Here is a 22,541-nt window from a genome sequence, read left to right as displayed (position 1 = left end):
GTATCTCACGGGGCGGCCAGGGCAGCGCGTGCGGCCTGTATGAGGCGCAGGGGGCAGAGGGGGGTGGAGTGGGCAGTTTTTATCGCCGCCCTGCCGCCCCCAGCGACCGCTTTATCGCTCGCCGCCCCCGCTGCCACCGCCCCCGGAACACGCACCGCCCCATCCTGAGGCGGCAGGCAGCGCGCGCTCAGCGCCCTTAATTAAAACGCTACGCGCCGCTCCCGCCACTCCTGGTTTAATTATTTAAACATGTCCTCCGTACTCGCAGCACACTCTGCCGTCTGCCGCTGATAAAAGAGTTTACCGCCGGACCGGGCCCTCTACGTCCCACTCCAACGCCTCGCTTATTTTTTGAGGAAATGTCTCTTTAGAGCGATTTCCACTTTTGCATGTTATTCGTTATACCAACGGCAATATTAACACGCGGATGATTTCGGAAGTTTTAAATCGAAAACGAGACGACGATATGAAATGCGAGCAGACTTCAAAAAGTAAGTTTCACAATTCGTCCCACGTTAACACTATTGCGTAACAAGAACGGTGCGTTGTCAGAATAGTGTACACGTTCTGAGTTTCCCGCAGAGACAGTTACGGTACGATACGCTTTACAGGTGCATTACAGTGTGCGAGTGAAGTGGAGCGACAATTTGAAACGTGCTTTAAGACTGAAACACGAGAGGGAGTACGACTCTTGCGATAAAGCTGTGTAAACTGCATTCAGATTAATTGTGAAATTGTGGCCGTACGTCGACTAAATGAAATGTCACGTCCAAGGCCGCACGGACATGGGTGGTGGTGAGGAAAGGCCGTCGACAGCGACTGTAGACGCGAAAGTCAAGACAATTGAGAAACTGGTTCGCAGCAGTCCCAGATTTTCCAACGTTGAGGGTGTTCCCACAACGCTTCTCGAATGGTTCGTGACCAATGGGCGGCTTTCTACGGTCGAGAATTTGAACGACTGGCAGAATTTTCCGATTGTCAGAGACTTGATGACCGTGTTGAAACCACGGCAAACTGGCTGACACTGACGGCGGCGGTGCACAAATGCTGCGCAGCTAGCGCCATTCGACGGCCAACACCGCGGTTCCTGGTGTGTCCGCTGTACCGTGCGTGTGATCATTGCTTGTACAGCCCTCTCGCAGTGTCCGGAGCAAGTATGGTGGGTCTGACACACCGGTGTCAATGTGTTCTTTTTTCCATTTCCATGAGTGTAACTGCATGCTTAGCCACCAGCGTACGCTTCTGAGATCGTCTAAATTACACACCAAGCTGTAAAAATTGCCACACAGCAATTAGTATGAAATCTTAAAAAAAATTTTAGATTTACAATGATTATCTGCTGTACGAGTCTCCCGAGCGAGATGGCGCAGTGGTTTTCACACTGGACTCGCATTCGGGAGAAGGACGGTTCAATCCCGCGTCCGGCCATCCTGATTTAGATTTACCGTGATCGCTTGAGGCAAATGCTGGGATGGTTCCTCTGAATGGGCACGGCCGACGTCCTTCTCATCCTTCCCTAATCCGATGAGACCGATGACCTCGCTGTTTGGTCTCTGTCCCCAAAAACAACCCCGACCCCTGTACGAGTCTCGGTTTCATATAAAAGCTAAAAATTATAACTACCCATTAAAATTAATATTCTAATCTTCAATATGTATTTGTAAATGCATTGTTACGGTGTCAGAATGGGCGAGGGACGAATGTATACCTGTGAATCTTCAAATTTGTTACAATTCATGAAAACGTGTGAATAATTTTGTGTATTCGACAAGTGAACCCCTCACTTGATATGATGTATTAAGTGTACAGTAGCAGATTTAAAGACTGTGGAAGAAAAATTCGTATTTGTATTCTTAACACAAATAAAGTTGAGATTATTTTCAGGTTATTTACTAGGTCCACAACTTTGCTTCCGCCGTTTTTTCTCGAAGTTCGGGGCTTTATTGTGAAACACTTACAAAAGAATTATGATTCATAGTATTGCCTATCGCTGGCCACAGCATTCTCCCATCTTTCGGATAGCATACGAATCCCGTGGTGGAAGAACTGGGCGTCTTTCGTGGGGATCCATGAATCGATTTAATTTTGCAGTTGTTCTTATGATCGGAAGTGCTGGTCAGCAAGACTCTATCCCACAGATCAAAAACGGTGGTGGTCAGTGAGAGCAACGTATGGAGGAATAGGACTTCTCATTTCAACGTCTCCATGTATAATTTTACGGGTTTTGCGACATGGGGTCGAGCACTGACCTGCTGCAAAATTACCTCTACGTGTCTGTCGCTATATTGTGACCGTTTGTGTTTCAGTGCTGGGCTCGAACGCGTCAGTTGCTTTCGATAATAATGTCCTGTGACTGTCTTAGTCTGTTTCAGTAGCTACGAATACGTGCTGTCTTCCACCGCCATGCCGGTCTTCGACATCAAAGTCACCGTTCTTAAGGCGTTGAAAACACTTTCTGCATGTTCTTCCACTAATAGTTCCCTCACCATTGGCCTTACCAATCATTTTAAGAGCCACAGCCGCAGATTTCTTTATGTTGAAGCAGAAAATTAAAACTTTCCGTAAATGGCGAGAAAAGGGGACGTAAGTTGACGTACATAATCGAGAATAACTTATGCAATTACAAATCGACTAATACTTTTATGGCATTATGTTTACAGATTCCTAAGCTTATTATATTACACCTATGATCAACCACCCGAACCCCATTTGCCGCTACTGCTGTCTATTGCAAAACGGCGGAAGCAAAGTTGTAGACCTAATACGTTTCTGGAAACTGGAACTGGAACTGATTTAATTAAATTTGTGAATGAGATTGGTAATAGAGGTCCTCCGCTGTCCAGCGGAACACTGTGAAGCTCGTGGGTTACCGCAGCTTCAGCCAGTCTGAAGAGAGAATGTTTGTGCATTCTGAAGGAAAGTAAAATTTACGCATGTTAGCCTACGGGAGTCGTAAGTCAGCTGTCATGTCGCGTGGAACGATTTTTGTGTGTGTGTGAATTTTAAAAGAATCCCGCCCATTTGAATGTTTTACGAATTTTTTTCGGGCTCGCAGCTGGTCGTCGTTAGCTAAACAATGCGATATTTCTGCTGACCACTTGTCACTCATCTTGAGGTGAAGCACCTAAGACTGACGAAGACTTACACCGCTCCGCAGTTTATTTCTTAGCGCGCTATGAATACTCCGCGCATGTGTTAAGGTGGTGGTGACCGACTGATCACATTACCCTGCGGGCAGAACACTTCTTGTTGGAATTGCGGAACTCAACTGTCGTCAGGTTTGACACTCACGTGAACGCGAGATTAACTTAGATGCAGATAAATGGGCTACACGAATTCCATCCTAGCAAGAGTGGTGGCCTTAGTAAGGATATCTGGCCACCAACTACGTGTAGCGTCGTCTCAGCCCACGGAACAATGCCGACCCCATAGAGAAAGAGGAAAAAGCAAAGAAGAAGTAGAAGAAAAAGAAAAATCTGCGAGAAAGGTCTTCATAAAAAGTAATTCTACATCAAGGCTCACTGAATAGTCTGAGTTGCTAAGATGGAGAGTACTTAGTCCACTGACAATGTCGACCGAGTTACCTACATTATCTGAGCGTTTGCCCACCAGTGCTCTCAGCAATGAAGCAAGATGATCGACTAAATCACGTAACGAACACCTATGATGCTTAGTATTGGCCATGAAGGTAGATCTTGTATACGAATTTTTGAAAGGTCGAACAGACTGGACGGTACGCAACGTCTTGTGACCTCTTGCGGTAATGAGGAAGGATTCAGGAATACGGAAGTTTTCAGTTGTACACGTCTACGTCTACATCTACATCTACATCTACATCTACATCTACATCTACATCTACATCTACATCTACATCTACATCTACATCTACATCCATACTCCGCAAGCCACCTGACAGTGTGTGGCGGAGGGTACCTTGAGTACCTCTATCGGTTCTCCCTTCTATTCCACTCTCGTATTGTTCGTGGAAAGAAAGATTGTCGGTATGCCTCTGTGTGGGCTCTAATCTCTCTGATTTTATCCTGATGGTCTCTTCGCGAGATATACGTAGGAGGGAGCAATATACTGTTTGACTCCTCGATGAAGGTATGTTCTCGAAACTTCAACAAAAGCCCGTACCGAGTTAGTGAGCGTCTCTCCTGCAAAGTCTTCCACTGGAGTTTATCTATCATCTTCGTAACGCTTTCGCGATTACCAAATGATCGTGCAACGAAGCGCGCTGCTCTCCATTGGATCTTCTCTATCTCCTCTATCAAACCTATCTGGTACGGATCCCACACTGGTGAGCAATATTCAAGCAGTGGGCGAACAAGTGTACTGTAACCTACTTCCTTTGTTTTCGGATTGCATTTCCTTAGGATTCTTCCAATGAATCACAGTCTGGCATCTGCTTTACCGACGATCAATTTTATATGATCATTCCATTTTAAATCACTCCTAATGCCTACTCCCAGATAATTTTTGGAATTAACTGCTTCCAGTTGCTGACCTGCTATATTGTAGCTAAATGATAAAGGATCTTTCTTTGTATGTATTCGCAGCACATTACACTTGTATACATTGAGATTCAATTGCCATTCCCTGTACCATGCGTCAATTCGTTGTAGATCCTCCTGCATTTCGGTACAATTTTCCATTGTTACAACTTCTCGATATACCACAGCATCATCCGCAAAAAGCCTCAGTGAACTTCCGATGTTATCCACAAAGTGATTTATATGTAATGAAAATAGCAACAGTCCTACGACACTCCCCTGCGGCACACCTGAAATCACTCTTACTTCGGAAGACTTCTCTCCATTGAGAATGACATGCTGCGTTCGTAAACTAGGAACTCTTCAATCCAATCACTCAATTGGTCTGATACTCCATATGCTCTTACTTTGTTCATTAAACGACTGTGGGGAACTGTATCGAAAGCTTTGCGGAAGTCAAGAAACAAGGCATCTGCCTGGGAACCCGTGTCTATGGCCCTCTGAGTCTCGTGGACGAATAGCGCTAGCTGGGTTTCACACGATCGTCTCTTTCGAAACTCATGCTGATTCCTACAGAGTAGATATGTAGTCTCCAGAAAAGTCATTGTACTCGAACATAATACGTGTTCCAAAATTCTACAACTGATCGACGTTAGAGATATAGGTTTATAGTTCTGCACATCTGTTCGACGTCCCTTCTTAAAAACGGGGATGACCTGTGCCCTTTTCCAATCCTGTAGGTCGTAGAATCACATAGTAGATCATGTACATTATCAACATACGAAGTGACATTACTGTGGCATTACCTATGCCGGTATTGAGTACCACTATATCAGTATCCTCTTAGAGATTTCGTAGTTTAGCCCTTTCTTCGGGGACTAAGTTACGCAGTATCCAAAGGAAAGCGTCGTGCGGCTTCTTCGACACCACTCACAAAACTCACTAGAGGTGGTGTTCTACATGTAGACGGAAACCTCAGTCCTTTACCAATAGAGACAGCTTCGCATCGTCCAGGTTTTTCTCCCTGAAGGTGACAATGGAAAGTGGTACAGTTATCTCCTGTTGCAACGAAAGCTGTGTGAAGAGACGATCATAAATTTGACATCCGCTCAGAAGTTGTTTATGGATCCAATAGAATTTCTCCAAAATTACTCCTTTAACCCAGTCCCGTGGTATGGGAAACACATGTGTTGTAACATTTAGATGTACGGGGTACAAAATGGCATCCAACCTTTTTCTCGTATAGCCAATTGTCTCTTTGACAATAGCATGAGTAGTTTTCTCTGAAATCTTCCATGCAACCGAAGTCCCAATAAAATGCGTCATACGGAAAATTTTGGTATTATGTCATTTCAATAAAAATGTGCCTTTACAACGTATATAAATAACAGTTTTAAGCTTTAATTGTAATGGAACTCATTTCTCGTATCAAAGAAACAAGTTTTTGAACACGTTGCAACAACTGAGTCTGCTGAAATGTTCAAACTATATGGAAACAAAGGACAGAACACAAGAAATAAAGTAGGGGACTCTCCAAGCTATGCCGCTTCTGCAAATCCCATATCTCATCTTCCACTCTGACAGGAAAACGTGCTCTGTAGCTGAAGTGTGAAGTACTGTTGTTATATTAGAGTGGAATATCTGGATCGTCATGCGTTCCAGCATCGCTTATCATATTAATGGAGTTAACGGTATTGCATTTTCGTGTTACAATATTTGTGGCTGTACTTTTTTTCTTCCGAAACGAGCCTGAAGTTGCATGACCTCGATCTAGGTCTGTCCCCATCACTGAAAGATCTGGGCTATTGTTCAATCTATAATGACCTAACATCTGTAGTACGTTAATCTGCAACTTAGCATCCTCTGCGATATTTTTTTCTGCAGCCGCATTTGCGTCAACGACCACGCTCGAGCTGAAGCACGGTTGCTGCGACGCTTTGTTACAGTGGGAACTGGAAGTTTCCAGAAGGTGTTTAGCGAGATTAATCGCCTCGTGAGACAGACGTGCGACGTGGATGGAAGCCAAAGCTCCCACAACGGTGTGTCTTGTATGTACGCTTCCATTTCTGCCGTTGGACGTGACAAATTTTACGAGCATAGTAAATGAGTAAAAACGATTTGTTTTCACACGTTCTACAAACATCAAGAAAAGTTTTGCATCACCATGGTTCAGAGAGTTCCGGAACCTGTACAGAAAATTGGAATAGAGATCAACGTAAACATCACTCCCGCCCTTTTTATTGCTCATGAAAACCACACATTGCCTGTTGTACCACCGTACAGCGATACCTTCGGCGGTGGTGGTGCAGATTGCTGTACACACCGGTGCCTCTAATACCCAGTAGCACGTTATCTTACATTGATGCATGCCTGTGTTCGTCGTGGCATACTATCCACAGGTTCATCAAGTTATTGTTGGTCCATATTGTCCCACTCCTCATCGGCGATTCGGCGTAGATCCGTCAAAGTAGTTGGGGGGGGGGGGGTAATGCCGTCCATTAACAGCTCTTTTCAATCTATTCCAGGCATGTTAGATACGGTTCATGCCGGCCACTCTTGTCGAGCGATGTCGTTATCCCGAAGGAAGTCATTCACAAGATTTGCACGATGGGGGCGCGAATTGTCGACCATGAAGACGAATGCCTCGCCATATGCTGCCGATATGGTTACACTATCGATCGGAGGATGGCATTCACCTATCGTACAGCCATTACGGCGCCTTCCATTTCCACCAGCGGCGTACGTGGCCCCACATCAGGCCACCCCAAAACAGTAGGGAACCTCCACCTTGCTGTACTCGCTGGACAGTGTGTCTAAGGCGTTCAGCCTGACCGGGTTGCCTCCAAACACGTCTCCGACGATTTTCTGGTTGAAGGCATATGCGACCCACTTCGGTCCATTCCGTCTGTTGTTGGGCCCATCTGTACCGCGCTGTATGGTGTCGTGGTAAAAAAGGTGGAACTCGCCTTGGACGTCGGGAGTGAAGTTGCGCATCATGCAGCCTATTGCGCACAGTTTGAGTCGTAATATGACATCCTGTGGCTGCACGAAAAGAATTATTCTACATGGTGGCGTTACTGTCAGGGTTCCTCCGAGCCATAATCCGCAGGTAGCGGTCATCCACTGCAATAGTAGTCCTTGGGCGGCCTATGCGAGAGATGTCATCGACAGATCCAGTCTCTCTGTATCTCCTCCATATCAGAACAACAACACTTTGGTTCACTCCGAGACGCCTGGACACTTCCCTTGTTGAGAGTTCTTCCTGGCACAAAGTAACAATGTGGACGCGGTCGAACCGCGGTATTGACTTTCTAGGCATGGTTGAACTACAGACAACACGAAACGTGTACCTAATTCCTGGTGGAATGACTGGAACTGATCGGCTGTCGGACCCCCTCCGTCTAATAGGCGCCGCTCATGCGTGGTTGATTACATCTTTGGGAGGATTTAGTGACATCTCTGAACAGTCAAAAGGACTGTTTCTGTGATATAATACCCACAGTCAAAGTCTATCTTCAGGAGTTCTGGGAACCGGGTTGATGCAAAACGTATTTTGATATGTGTAATTTGTTTCAGAAATCAGTATTTTTAGAATTAAGGATGGGAGGTGAAACCGTGTCCCTTTATTACTTTCATCAGGTTAAAACGAATACTTTTGACTTATAGAAGCATTTATTCTGCTGGTACTGCCTACCAGCGCTAAGCACCTGGGGACTTTTATTGAGCAATGACTGTTTTGTTCAAACAACGCGGCTCCATTGTTTTTTACCGTGAAATCATCTTTTTGCTCATGCTTCGCCCTAGTGCGCATATGTTCCATATATTTAATTCCTCGTAGGCGATGTCCCCATCGTACTTCAGCTTCAGCAGCTCGTGATGTGCCGGCTCCTTCACTTATTCCTTGTAAGCGACGTTCACGTTGATCTTCAGATTCACCAGCCCAAATTGTGGTGACGTGTTCCCCCATTACCTGTGGTCGATGGTATCGATTATCTCTTTCATTTCTTCGCAGTAATTCCGCTTTTCTCCCTTACGTTGAATCTGACCGATCGACTTCCGTTTAGTTTGAGGCATGTCGACGATGTTATCTGATTTTTCGTTTCGGGTATAAAGACTGGCGCTGGTAACGGCTTGATTCTCCATTGTTTTACACTATGCGTATCCAGAGAGGACTTTTGTGTAGCCTATATGAGGTATTCAACCGTGTGGCATGATCTTTGGCCCCGAAACATACTGAGAAAATTATTGGTTAGCTGCAGTGCTCACTCATTCTTGGTACCTGGTTGACGCAGTCAGCACAAACAAGAGACAGACTGCGTTTCACACATTTATAGTACTCCAAGTCAACTAAACAGAGGTAATAAATACCAACAGGTGACTTTCGATCATTTTTACATGCATCCCCTCTTCTCCCTCCTACCCTGTAGGGGCAATAGGGATATTATAGCTCAAAAAATGGGACAAATGGCTCTGAGCACTATGGGACTTAACTTCTGGGTCATCAGTCCCCTAGAACTTAGAACTACCTAATTAACCTAAGGACATCCATGTCCGAGGCAGGATTCGAACCTGCGGCCGTAGCGGTCGCGCGGTTCCAGACTGTAGCGCCTAGAACCGCTCGGCCACTCTGGCCGGCTATTATAGCTAAACAAATAATGAGTCATGTATATGCAAAATATGGTTGAAATTGCTCCGTACGTTACTGAGGTACGCTTGTACGTCACCCTCTTTTTACCTCCATCCCTGTGGGAAATAGGGTTTCTCACCTCACAGTGTTTCTTTCCAAATGTTTAGTTGTATGTGTAGCAAGCTTGGTTGTAATGGATTCAGTGGTTTGGAAGGAGATGCAGAACGTTTAGATATACACAAATTGATTTACAAATATATAAATGATTACAACACCTCTTATGTTCAAATTTTTTTTAAGTTTTCGAGTGAAACAGCAAACAACATTGAAAACTGACACCTTTGGCATATCTGAATGAATCCGTTTCATTTTTGTTTGTTTTAAATGAATTCCCAGCTTAATACTACTTATGTATTGTCATTATGAAAACCTGTCTGTGCGTATACAGAAAGTCCAGGTACCGTGCGAGGTACTTACTTCAAAAATGGTTCAAATGGCTCTGGGCACTATGGGACTTAACATCTCAGGTCATCAGTCCCCTAGAACTTAGAACTACTTAAACCTAACTAACCTAAGGACATCACACACATCCATGCGCGAGGCAGGATTCGAACCTGCGACCGTAGCGGTCGCGCGGTTCCAGACTGAAGCGCCTAGAACCGCTCGGCCACCAGCGGCCGGCGAGGTACTTACTGGTCTTCAATGAGATAACAGGCGATAGATGGAAGTAAGGTGTTTTCACTGATTTCATGTAGAAGGTAGTACTACAGTCATCATCATCACCATCATCAGCGGCAGCAGCAGAAGAAGAAACTTGACAACAATTACCCCTTCTAGCATCTTCCTTGCGTAAGGCATACATGTTGCTCCCGTATATTTTACTAATACCGCCCACTCACCACCCATTTGATCACTTTGTGGTCTAAGAATCTCCTTGGTCCGTACATCATCCATTCGTTTCTCGAGCCCATCTCAATTGTCTCTGCCACCAATTCCCAATATAGATATCTCCAGTATTCAATGAGAAATCCACAGTTCATGGATGGCCATGTCTCACTAACGTAATCGAGAACTGGTAATACAAAGTGATTCTACATATTTCCTTACAGACAGAATCTTGATTCTGAAAAATCTTACAGTAATTAGTGTCAAAGGAAGTAACCTTCTATCAGACTGATCCATAGCAGGTGTCATCTTGGCAGTGGATTCTGAGAAAGCCACGACAGCTTTGATTTACATGGGTACGTGTTTTAGTCAAGGTAACGTGTTAATCCGTGGAAACGAAGCACGATGTGAAAATAGGCTTTTCATTAATGATATAACCTGTGAACAGATTGCACGAACATGACCGTTTGTCCCTCATACGCGGCCTTAAGTCCTTCGTCTTGTTCTTGTGGTTCGTGTCTGCGAGATTAGTTAGAAATAATAGCGTCTGACACAAAATTTCACTACCACAATAAAAACTTCGCATTTCATTCAAAGATATCGTTGTAAGGTCGTATAACGTACCCGTAACACTCTAATAATTAGGCAGTTATGAATCTGGGAACACACCTCTGAATTCATTTTTAGTCTTCTCTTTTAACCCCCCCCCCTCCCCCCACTCTTGAGAGCCAGTCGCTTTTGAACTGCACTCAAGAGTAGTCATCCTTCTTGAGCTCCTGTGCCCTGTCTCTTACGGAGTTTAGTTACAGTTCCTCAATGTGCCCGATTAAATACAGGTTGCCCAGCTAATGTTGCGTGTTTGTGCAGCCCATATTGTTTCACTACACTGCACAGACGTATTATAATTGTATCTGAGTCCAGTGGTATGTTAGTAATCAAGAACTTCAAAATAATCGAGTATTCATGCACATTACATTCTTTTATCCTCATTTAAAATTAGCTTAATTTCCACACAAACAGGGATCAAAGTGAGACTGAAATTTTTGTACCAAGTATCTGTCTCTTACGTGTATCAGAGGTATGGTGCACTCAAAAAATCCGAGAATCGAATGAAGTGTCTCATATGCTCATTAACAACAAGCTACCAACAAGTAAATAAAAATATATTTTGAAAAAAAGAAAAAAAAAACAGCCAAGGCATAACAGAAGTCCACTTTATTTAGCCACTCTTTGACGGTTGCTGTGAACTGCTAAGATGAAGACAAGACATAACACCTTGCAGAATTTTTGTGTTACGTCAAGGGACTCATAAGCTCCAACACAAATTCTGCACTTAGACTGGTGTACCCTGTGGCAGAATCCCGCGCTGCAGTCTGCTTCAACAGCGCATGCACCAGACACGTCGACTCGCAACTCAACCAGACCATCCGCATCATCAAAGGACAACCAGAAAGACTCCATGGCTCCTCTATTTTTACGGTGAAAATCTGCTCTCAAGCGGGAGTTCACAAAAATAGCTGGTATCCATATCTCCCTATACAGTAGAACATGCTACACTCAATAAAAGCAGACTTTTCTCCCGTAATTTACCCCTACAAGGTTCAAAAATTTTGATGGACAACGAACAATGGGCAGAAATATGGAAGAACATTGCTACCCCAGCACAGGTAGAAAAGCCCTGCGGCTCGTTGAGGCAACCCTGTTTTGTAGACCACCAAAATACCTCATGTATCGTAGGCAAATAGTGGAAAACGTGTTGAATTACTGTACTAATTAAGATCAACAATGTCACGCAGGTGTGATTGTGGTTCCAGAACGAAAACTGTTCGACATATCATTCGTGCGTGCTCAAAACGATTATTTCCTGGTGATCCAGAGGTGCTGCTGATAACAAGGAAGACATTAACCAAATATATTCGGTAGTTGGATATAGGCCTGTGTCTGACATTCTGTGCTTTGTAAACACTGTAAATTAAATTTGTTCATGAATTTTTCTTTATGTTATATTCATGTATGTGCATTGTTCAAGAAAAAAGGCTTTTTTTGTGATGTGATACTAGTCGTTGGCTAAATAAATAAATCGCGTCGCAGTAAAGCGACTAAACCCTGCCATGGATATATGACTGTTGAATTCAACATAAATTTCAAATAAATTGAATCGGCCGATATGTCCAGGCTTGAATGGAGCTACATCCTACAGAACTCAGACTCGGCTTGCATATATCATAAGTTTTCCACCTGTACCTTTCGAGCTATGTTTCTCATGGCATCAACGTACCATTCTTAACAGTCGCCCACTCACTGAAAATGCCAAGCTAAGAGTATAATGTATTTCTTGTCTGACCTTACGCTCTAATATTCCTTCGCTCTCCAAAAAAACTGCGCACTCTGTGGAATGGCATTTCACCCCACGCCCGTCGTGCATAATCTAAATTCCGCCGAATGCTGCCAGCGTTTACACAAAAACCATTTCAGCCGTTGAGAAACCATGAAGTTCGCACTCAGCAATGTTCCAGTGACAGAAGTGTTATTCTACGCTGACGGCATATACCACACTAACTGCGATGTTTTGACGTTTTTTCTAGATTGAATTAATTTGGAGGGTGCTAGGAGAAATATGTGATCCACACAGACTCTGTCCAGAGAACGGGTACCAGCCCCTTCGGCCCTTACGTCTGCAGATTGAATACGAAATCCCCCGCCGCATGCGATAGTAACATCGGCGACCGGAAGTCAAAGTCTGATATTCTTTCCTTTTCTTCCCAGCGATGAATCACTGCGTATAAGTTAATCATAATTCTAGACGCATTGTAAGTAGGCTGTTTAGGTTTTTATATTGGTAACGTCACGTAGCGCTCTGTATGAAAATCACTGGCTGTGCTGTGTGCAGTCTGTAGCTGGTTGGCATTGTTGTAATATTCGCCATTGTAGTGTTGCGCAGTTGGATGTGAACAGCGCGTAGCGTTGTGCAGTTGGAGGTGAGCCGCCAGCAGTAGTGAACATTGGGAGAGAGATGGCAGAATTTTGAGAGCGGACGATTTGGACGTGTGTCCATCAGAAAAAGTAAATTTGTAAGATTGGATGTCATGAACATATATATATAATGACTTTTGAACACTATTAAGGTAAATACATTGTTTGTGCTATATCAGAATCTCTCATTTGCTAACTATGCCTATCAGTAGTTAGTGCCTTCAGTAGTTAGAATCCTTCATTTAGCTGGCAGTATTGGCGCTCGCTGTATTGCAGTAGTTCGGGTAACGAAGATTTTTGTGAGGTAAGTGATTCATGAAAGGTATAGGTTATTGTTAGTCAGGGCCATTCTTTTGTAGGGATTATTGAAAGTCAGACTGCGTTGCGCTAAAAATGATGATCAGAATAAGTAAAGAGAGAAATGTTTCCAGAATGAGATTTTCACTCTGCAGCGGAGTGTGCGCTGATATGAAACTTCCTGGCAGATTAAAACTGTGTGCCCGACCGAGACTCGAACTCGGGACCTTTGCCTTTCGCGGGCAAGTGCTCTACCATCTGAGCTACCGAAGCACGACTCACGCCCGGTCTCACAGCTTTACTTCTGCCAGTATCTCGTCTCCTACCTTCCAAACTTTACAGAAGCTCTCCTGCGAACCTTTCAGCCTTTCAGGAGTGCTAGTTCTGCAAGGTTCGCAGGAGAGCTTCTGTAAAGTTTGGAAGGTAGGAGACGAGATACTGGCAGAAGTAAAGCTGTGAGACCGGGTGTGAGTCGTGCTTCGGTAGCTCAGATGGTATAGCACTTGCCCGCGAAAGGCAAAGGTCCCGAGTTCGAGTCTCGGTCGGGCACACAGTTTTAATCTGCCAGGAAGTTTCATATCAGCGCACACTCCGCTGCAGAGTGAAAACCTCATTCTGGAAACAACCCCCAGGCTGTGGCTAAGCCGTCTCCGCAATATCCTTTCTTTCAGGAGTGCCAGTTCTGCAAGGTTCGCAGGAGAGCTTCTGTAAAGTTTGGAAGGTAGGAGACGAGATACTGGCAGAAGTAAAGCTGTGAGACCGGGCGTGAGTCGTGCTTCGGTAGCTCAGATGGTATAGCACTTGCCCGCGAAAGGCAAAGGTCCCGAGTTCGAGTCTCGGTCGGGCACACAGTTTTAATCTGCCAGGAAGTTTCAAAGAGAGAAATGTCTGAGTACGTTCAGTTTTGCTCACCTGTTTGAAAATCAAATAACTTAAGGGGTTTACCAGCACAGTAATTCATTAATTTTCTAAGGGGACGTTTCTGCTTTTCTTTAATCACGAGATGCCTGGAAAATAACCTGAATGTAGTGTAACGAACTGACTAGTAACTCATACTACAGGTATTGGAATGGAAATTTGTTTTAACTCTAAATATACGCCATAACCTACTTCTCTAGACGGGGATCCTTACGCTTTGCCATAACAGGTCATCGAGGATGCCCGAAACAAGTGGATCTTGATTCGTGAGCCGGCAGAGCAAATAACCATTACAATGCTTGTAGAATTTTCTACTTGAAAGCGAACTCCGTGTCAACAAACTAGTTACTCTAATATTTGACCCAAACTTCGCAGAAGTTCTCCTTCGTACCTTTCGGTAGAGTAGTTGCCCGAGAAAGGCAAAGATCCAAGTTCGAATTTAATCTGCCAGGCAGCTTTAAAGATGTACTTCTACTGTCGCTCGTATAAAAAGATATTTTTTAGCTCAGGACATGCGCACATTCGGTTCAATTTTTTCGGTAAGTTAGTATGTGTCACTGACGTATCTTCCGATTACTGCAAAGCATGTAGAAATATTTATGAGGAACGAGAACACTGTTGCCGCCGCGTTTGATAAAGAAAAGCTGCGTGCCTCATCAGGAGCCAAGAAGTTTGGTAGCATTACGCGTACCAGAAGGTGGAATGTGTTGAAAGTTATTCTGGTGTTTTGTACGGCCAGTATGTCTCGTATGTTATGATTTCTCTTGCTAATCATCGCCGGCGGCTGTGGCCGAGCGGTTCTTCGCGCTTCTGTCCGGAACCGCACTGCTGCTCCGGTCGTAGGTTCGAATCCTGCCTCGTTCATGGATGTGTGTGATGTCCTTAGGTTAGTTAGGTTTAAGTAGTTCTAAGCTCTAGGGCACTGATGACCATAGATGTTAAGTCCCATAGTGCTTACCATTTGAATCATTTTTTTGCTAATCATCGTGAGATATTAGACTGATAATATGGCCAAATTAGAGCTGTGTTTTGTGGTTAGACAGCGACATCATATCGTTAGCTTGTGATGGAATGCTGGTTCATGAGTAAATTTCAGACTTCGCTTTTTCATGATTTTAATGTTCGTTTGATTGCAGGTTTTTCGCGTGATTTCTGTAGCTTAAACAATTTATCGGCCTGATGTGATGTTCAGATGTTACCTTAAGTAACACATGGATACGGATATGACAGAGCTTTCAGCCATTAACCACTTATGATAAGAATATCCATGACTGTTGTACCTCCATTTCCCTTGGCATTTCACAGTATATTGATTTAACGAGAACTGCTGGTGACTGATCTATATGACTGGATTACAGTACCGAGCGGTCTAAGGCGCTGCAGTCATGGACTGTTCGTCTGGTCCCGGTGGAGGTTCGAGTTCTCCCTCGGGCATGGGTGTGTGTGTGTTTGTCCTTAGGATAATTTAGGTTAAGTAGTGTGTAAGCTTAGCGACTGATGACCTTAGCAGTTAAGTCCCATAAGATTTCACACACATTTGAACGTTTTTGAGATTCCAGTATTCCGTACTTGCTCTCCGCTGCTACTAATGTCTCAGTTATTTCCCTTTTGTATCACATTATGCAGAACCTATGCCAAGTCTGAAGTTTTGAGGTTCTGACTACGTTCACCGAAGACAGAGTCTACGAAGTGCAGAGCAGGTGTAGAGAGAGGAGATTCCACTGCGCAAACTATGTTATTGACTGATCATGTTAATTAATTTGACGGCTGTTTTCAATAAGATGGCCAGGCAGAGTGCATTAGTTTTGGGCTTCATCTGCAGGTGGAGTTAGTGTCTATTTTTTGTGAAATAAAATAATTCAGTTAGAACGTTGCGGTGTCTGTTGTCAGTAAGCTGGATCCCTAATCCGCACTAACAAAATAGGAAAAAAAACAACAATAGTTACTTGGTTACCGAAACAGCTTGAGCGTAGATAAACTAAAGTTCGTAGCTTAGCGGTTCTATGCTACAAAAGATAAAAGTCGTAAAATGAAAATTTTATATCGGGAATGTTAATTACTTGTACAAACTTCTACAATCAACGGAAAAGATCTCGAGTGAAGAGAGTTTAAAAAAAACCGTTGCAAAAGAAGTGCAAACGGCGAATGCACTACGAATCTAGTCTCTTCGCCACTTGTGCTTCATGGATGGATAGTGTGGCTTCTCTGACCATAAATTTTTTATCAACTGCCGTGCACAAGTCGCACCAGTGGCGCTGCATTGTAGTAGCAGGACGAAGTTTCTTACATTGCCACAGCGGTGCACACCGAACTGACACCATCATGCCAATCGAAACAGAAAGACGAGATAATTTAACGACAAAAACTTTTCCGAGCCATCAAAAATTCATCCATTCCGCCGTCTGCGCGCAGGGCAACCTGTTGGCGACCTTCTTGACCACTCGGCTGTCACAGTGCCGCGATGTCGTGACCACTTTCGATGGACCACGAGCAGAGCACTCTGGTGAAGCCCATCAGAAACTTCAACAGCTCCGAAGACGATAGGTGGGTAACAGAGTGAATATTTGCGTAAACATTTAAAAACACATTGATGGATGAGGATACTACTATTGTGCCAATGAGTCACCACAACAGACTCAAAAATAACAAGTATAGACCTGAACATTGCTGATACTGAAAAAGAGTTAGGACTACGAAAGGCGAACGAGGCATAGACCGTCTTTTATTGAATTGTATACTGAGTATGCTGCGGAATTAGCCCCATTTGTGGCTGATAGTTACCGAGGATATTTCACGTAGCGTACAGTATCAGGAGACTCGAAAGGATCTAGACTAAACTATGTTATTAGCAGGGTAAGAGAAAGAGAAATATCCTCTAACATCATTTAATGGGCACTAGAAGTTATTCTAAGGTCAAAATTCCTGAATGGAAAGAATATTGTCTCAATAAATGAGAGCTGATTCAAGAAAAACCAATTGTGTAAAACACAGGTTGCTTTTTTCAAATACTATACCACACGAATAGTAGTGCGGACGTCCCAGGTCCAAAATATGAGAAAAGTATCATTTTGTCATATCTTCACAAGTATTTGTAGTTGGCAATAAAACCTACAACGTCTTGCTGGACGGCGAATGATCAACAAAGACGAATTTAACGTCAGCTGTGTCATAAGTAACCGTAATACGACCACTAATGTTTTCAATACAAGTAAATAAATGTAAAAAATTCAACCACCGCCACTGACAACACGTTAAAAAGCTCAGAGTCAGTGGCAATAATGCCTTTTCCTAGCGGGGCGTGAACAGCCAGTTCGACGCAGTGCAAGATCTTAAGAGAAAACGTATTAAAAAGAAAATATTTGCGTGACTGATGAATATTTCATTATAAGGTTGAAATATCGAGTAGACGTCTACTTGTTATATGTATATAAACTCCACATATACTTAAAACTGGTGAACTCGCGGTTTTCTACGACAAACACCCTGTTACACGTACAGTCCGTGGGAGGAAAGCTCCTACTTCTTGGCTGACAACTGACTTCGCTAAATGATGAACAATAGAGATACCACTCGCAGACGTTTCATGGCAAATACGAAACCAGAGCTCTACGAAGAATACAGAAAGCTGCGAAACACGATAAAATAATGTGTTCACATTGTCTAAATTGATCACGCTCGTACCCTTGTGTGCAACGACCCGAAACTCGCGATTCTGTGGAAGAATTCCCATAGCTTAGGTGTTGGAAAGGCAAAGTATGAAACTGTTTTTCATGTCTCAGCTGGTGAAATGAATGAATTTTTCTCAGCGCCAGTCAGCCATTGTGCTGTAAAGAAGAATCGCCCACAAGAATCTCCAGACTACACAACTAGCCCCACAATTTCCCACACAAGACACAAAACAAGAAAAGCAATAATGAGAAGGTCTTCCAAAACGACAGGTTACGACGGTATCAGCTTAACCATGACCAAAAGCGTTGCTGATAGCGTAGCACATTTCGTAACAGACATATTTAATTTCTCTCTTGTTATTTATTATTTATCGTATGAATTTACCAGTGCAAGTGCGGTATTGACATCGTGAATTTACATAATATATAAATACAAATATACATATACAAACATACATAATAATATAAACAGAGCAAACACCAGTCATTATTAAATCTGAGCAAAGTTGAAATATAATCACATCTACAATTCGTCAAAAAGTTATATCCAAATGTGACAGCAGCAGGGTTGGCCTCCACGAAGTCTCTCCAGTCACCACAGAATCTTCGCAGTGGGCAATCTTGCACTAGATGTCGTAATGTTTGTTCATCAGTTTCACAGTCACACATTGAATTATCATTGACGCCCCATTTGTACAGCAAGGATTTAGTTCTCGCGTGTCCAGTTCTCACACGGTTAAGCTGGCACCAGATTTTACGAGGAAGCTGCATTCCTGGGAGTAGTTGGCTGGGGTCCTCTATATTGTGTCGGTTAATGTCACTATTGTTCCACTTGGTTTTCTAGGATTTGTGGCAGTCATAGGTATTTCCTTGGCCAAGTGTTCTTTCTTCCCATATTGGCGCTCTTGATTTAAGGCGATATCGACTGCGGTCATCTAGTACTTGGTGTATCGGTAGTACTCTTGCCTTATCTGCATGATTTATTTTTTGTGAATGGAACGTATCCCACCTGTCCCTAAGGAAAAGAACCCACAATCATCTTGTTATTACTGTCCAACTGTCCAATCAGCGTCTACCTTCTGTACTCATTGCCATTAAATATACTGTTCACGACCAAGTTACTGAAAACTTACGCAAATTCAACTAATGTGACAAATATCGGTATGAATTTCGTAAAAGCATAGCGCAAACCCTGTCAATAATTAATATAGTAATTAATATAATGACCTGGTGTATGACACGGTCATGCCATGTGAGGCCACAATATTGACACTACTACGTAAACTTCAGCAACTAATATCATCAACTTTGACATACCTCTCAGAAAAATGCCACAGCAAAAATTTTGTGATATTGTGCAGAAGTGGTATGAAAGCTCCCTGAAGAACAGACATCAAAGTCTTGTCTGTGGGAATGAAAAGTCGTCCTGGAAGCACGTTATCACACGAGTGCAACAGGGGTCACTCCTAATCCCACTCCTATTGTACTTGTTTGTCAATAATCTCCCGTCGGATGTTTCCTCTAAATATAATTTCTATACCGACGACCTTCAGCCATAAATGCCAGACATGAAGACACTAATAACGCGACCGGCAGCTGAATGACGATATGGTTTTACTGGTGAGATGGGCGAAAAACCCGAGAATTGAGCCAACTGCGAAAAAGCCTAAAGTAATCTTACTATCCCATCAGAAATTCAGAAAGTCAGAATCCCGCGAACAATTGCCTCTAATTCTTTCTCAACGATCCGACAATACCATATCACAGAACTCGTATGTAGCTTTGGATGAGATAGTCTGCTGTACAGAAAATGCTGTCCACACATCCAGTAAGACTTCCGCTGTTTATCGATGTCAGTGCTTCGTATTCCAAGTTAGGGTATTTGCGCCCATGTAATTTACGTGACTACCATTTGTTACGTCTCCCTCGACGTCTCCCCAGTGCACACGCTCGTCAGTAACCCGTACCACAGGTTAAGTACCTGTCGTCTCATCATAATCAAAAAACAAGGTCTCATTTATATGTTATCCTGGTTGCGTCCGTCTATAAACCAGAAACATTCGCAGACTTCTCCTCTACTGCTGCCGTTCGCCTCCGGAGCAATCTACCCCACAATCTGTGCACAATTAAATGCTCTGTTGCTTTTTAGAAGAAGCTGATACACTTTCGCCTTTCGCCTTCAAAATATTTCCCCAAAAATTAACGTATAAAACCACTTTTCGCTCCATCACACATTAAAATAACTTCTTCCATTTTTTCCCAGCTATGCTTGAATCTTTTTGTTTTTTATTTTCCAATCAGTGACCACACTTTCTTTTTCCCTACCTTGACGGACTGTGTTTTGCAAATTAACCTTCCTCGCCTTCTTCCAACCTTCCTTTCACGTCCATTGTTGCTAGCGCTCGTAGCTTTAAGTCTACGTTCCTGTATCTTAATTCTATTGTTGTTCTTATCTTGACTAAAAGTAAACTACGCATTATTCTGCACTACTGTAATTTCTAAATGTTATGTTCTGTATTACACGTAACACGCTTATCGTAATATATTGCATGCTAGAGGGGACCTAATGGGCATAATATTTCCAGGATACAAAAATCAGTAAATAAAGAGGTAATTTAACTTACATTAATTGCAGTTATAGTAGATCTGCGTTATTTTATTCATGTATGACATGAATCACGAAGCAAAGTATCCCCCACTAGCTGCGCCTTTCCCTAGCACATGTATTTCTGCAAAGTAGTGGTCCGAGTTCGTACTTGGTCCTCCACCTATGGATAGATTTTATTCCAGCCGACACTGAATCATATTTTATTAGTTGGAAGTTTACTAGAGTTAATTTATTACTTTTGTCGACTGATACTGTATATGTATCACTTTTTGTTCTTATGCTACCTTGACCTGAATTACCGATCTGTGAATGCGAGTAGCCGAAACGTGGAAGTAAATGACCATACTTGAAGAAGGCTTTATAGATAAAAATTCATAATGATTGCATGAAGATTTCTGAAATACCTTGCGCATAACAACAGCTATCATGAATATGAAATAGATGCACTTTCACAATGTAAATCAAAAGACAAAAGCAAACAAACTGATATGGCTATCACCCTCAAACTACAAATATCCACCACAACGATGCGATATTCTTGTTAACAGAATATTCCGTCGATTCTTGGTACAACCAAGTTATAATAAATAAAAGCGCTAGTCTGCTTTTATTCTACGGTATTAATTTATTGTGTTAAATGGTTTTCGGCTTGCACCATCTGAAATTTCTTTGGCGACAATAGTCAGTAAATCTCTGATATAGGCCTTGTAAAGGGAAAACCGGTTAGCACAATAAATTAAAACTGTAGAACAAAGCAAACAAGGACTTTTATTTATCATACGATGTCAAGAAGTAAGTTCAGACGAGATAGTCATGATGTTTAAAAAAATAAGGACTTGAATCACTTTTACCACCAAAACAACTTAAGGAAGAAACTGATTCATACTAAGAACCAACAGAGAAACTGCGTTGTCTGTATTCATTGCAAACAGGCAGCAACCATAAAACCCTTTTTAAAGAACACATTTTCTGTTTCAGACTTGACAAAGCTATCAAGTTAGCTATAATGACGGATGTAAACAAAATGGCACACAATGATGCAAGAGATAATGATCTTACGGTACTGCGTACTTTAGAAAAGAGTTGGAAAATGAACATCTAGAAGGAAATGGGAATTCTCATCCATGGGCAAAAGTGGAAGAAACGGGATCCCAGATTAAATGACTCAGTTTAAGAATTGACATTTTTTCACCAGTTTCATTTCTGTACTCTTAAAATAGAAAATACATAATAATTTAGATTATACATGAATCAAGGCCCCAGCAATATATTTCTAATTGTTTAAAATAAAAACGTTTATACCGTCATTCTGAATATAAATTGCACCGTCGCTCATTTTGTAATGTATTTCGCTGACCAACATTAGTGATGTGACAACAAGATTTGCTGAAGGACATAGCAAGCGACAGAGAACACCAGTATCGACATGTTGATAGTCAAATCGAAACAAGCTTCATTTTGACCGGCATCTTGCTTTTCCGCACTGTTGACTTGTTTGTGATTTCGTGTTTCAAGTTACCTTTAGAAGTTTGTGAACAATGGTTAACAAGTTCAGAAAAGCTATAGAGATGGAGGTACTTAACACGTCATAAGAAGACATCCTAGTCACAAAAACAAAGAGAGTGATTATTTCAAAAATTTTTCGCGTGACCAGCACACCAGCACACAAAGAGAAATTGATTCTCTTTAGATTAGTCTGTTTCTCCACAGGATAACCACAGCTCATCTTAAGACTATACAAAAAGCTTTAATGTGTATGTGCGGTTATGTTAAACGGTTTGTACTGCTATGGCAGCCTGATGATGAGATCAAACCTCGAAACATGTTGTTCATTAAGTAATTTAAATACTCAACATATTTTGTGACTGGTAGCGGTATTTGTAAAATCTTTTCATAAAAAATTTATTGCTTCTCATTTTTTTTTTCACGATTACACACTCGTCTAGAGCTTCGGCAATATCTCGTAAACTACAGGATTACGTCTTTTCATTGATAATTTCCTTTTAAAAGCCAGATTTTCGAGCTTCGGTCAACATGCCCTAGCTACTCCTCCAGTCCCCTTAAGCATGCTA

This window comes from Schistocerca cancellata, chromosome 1 (assembly GCF_023864275.1).
Source record: "Schistocerca cancellata isolate TAMUIC-IGC-003103 chromosome 1, iqSchCanc2.1, whole genome shotgun sequence".
NCBI classification, from domain to species: Eukaryota; Metazoa; Arthropoda; class Insecta; order Orthoptera; family Acrididae; genus Schistocerca; species Schistocerca cancellata.
Note: the sequence above shows the minus strand (reverse complement) of the source record.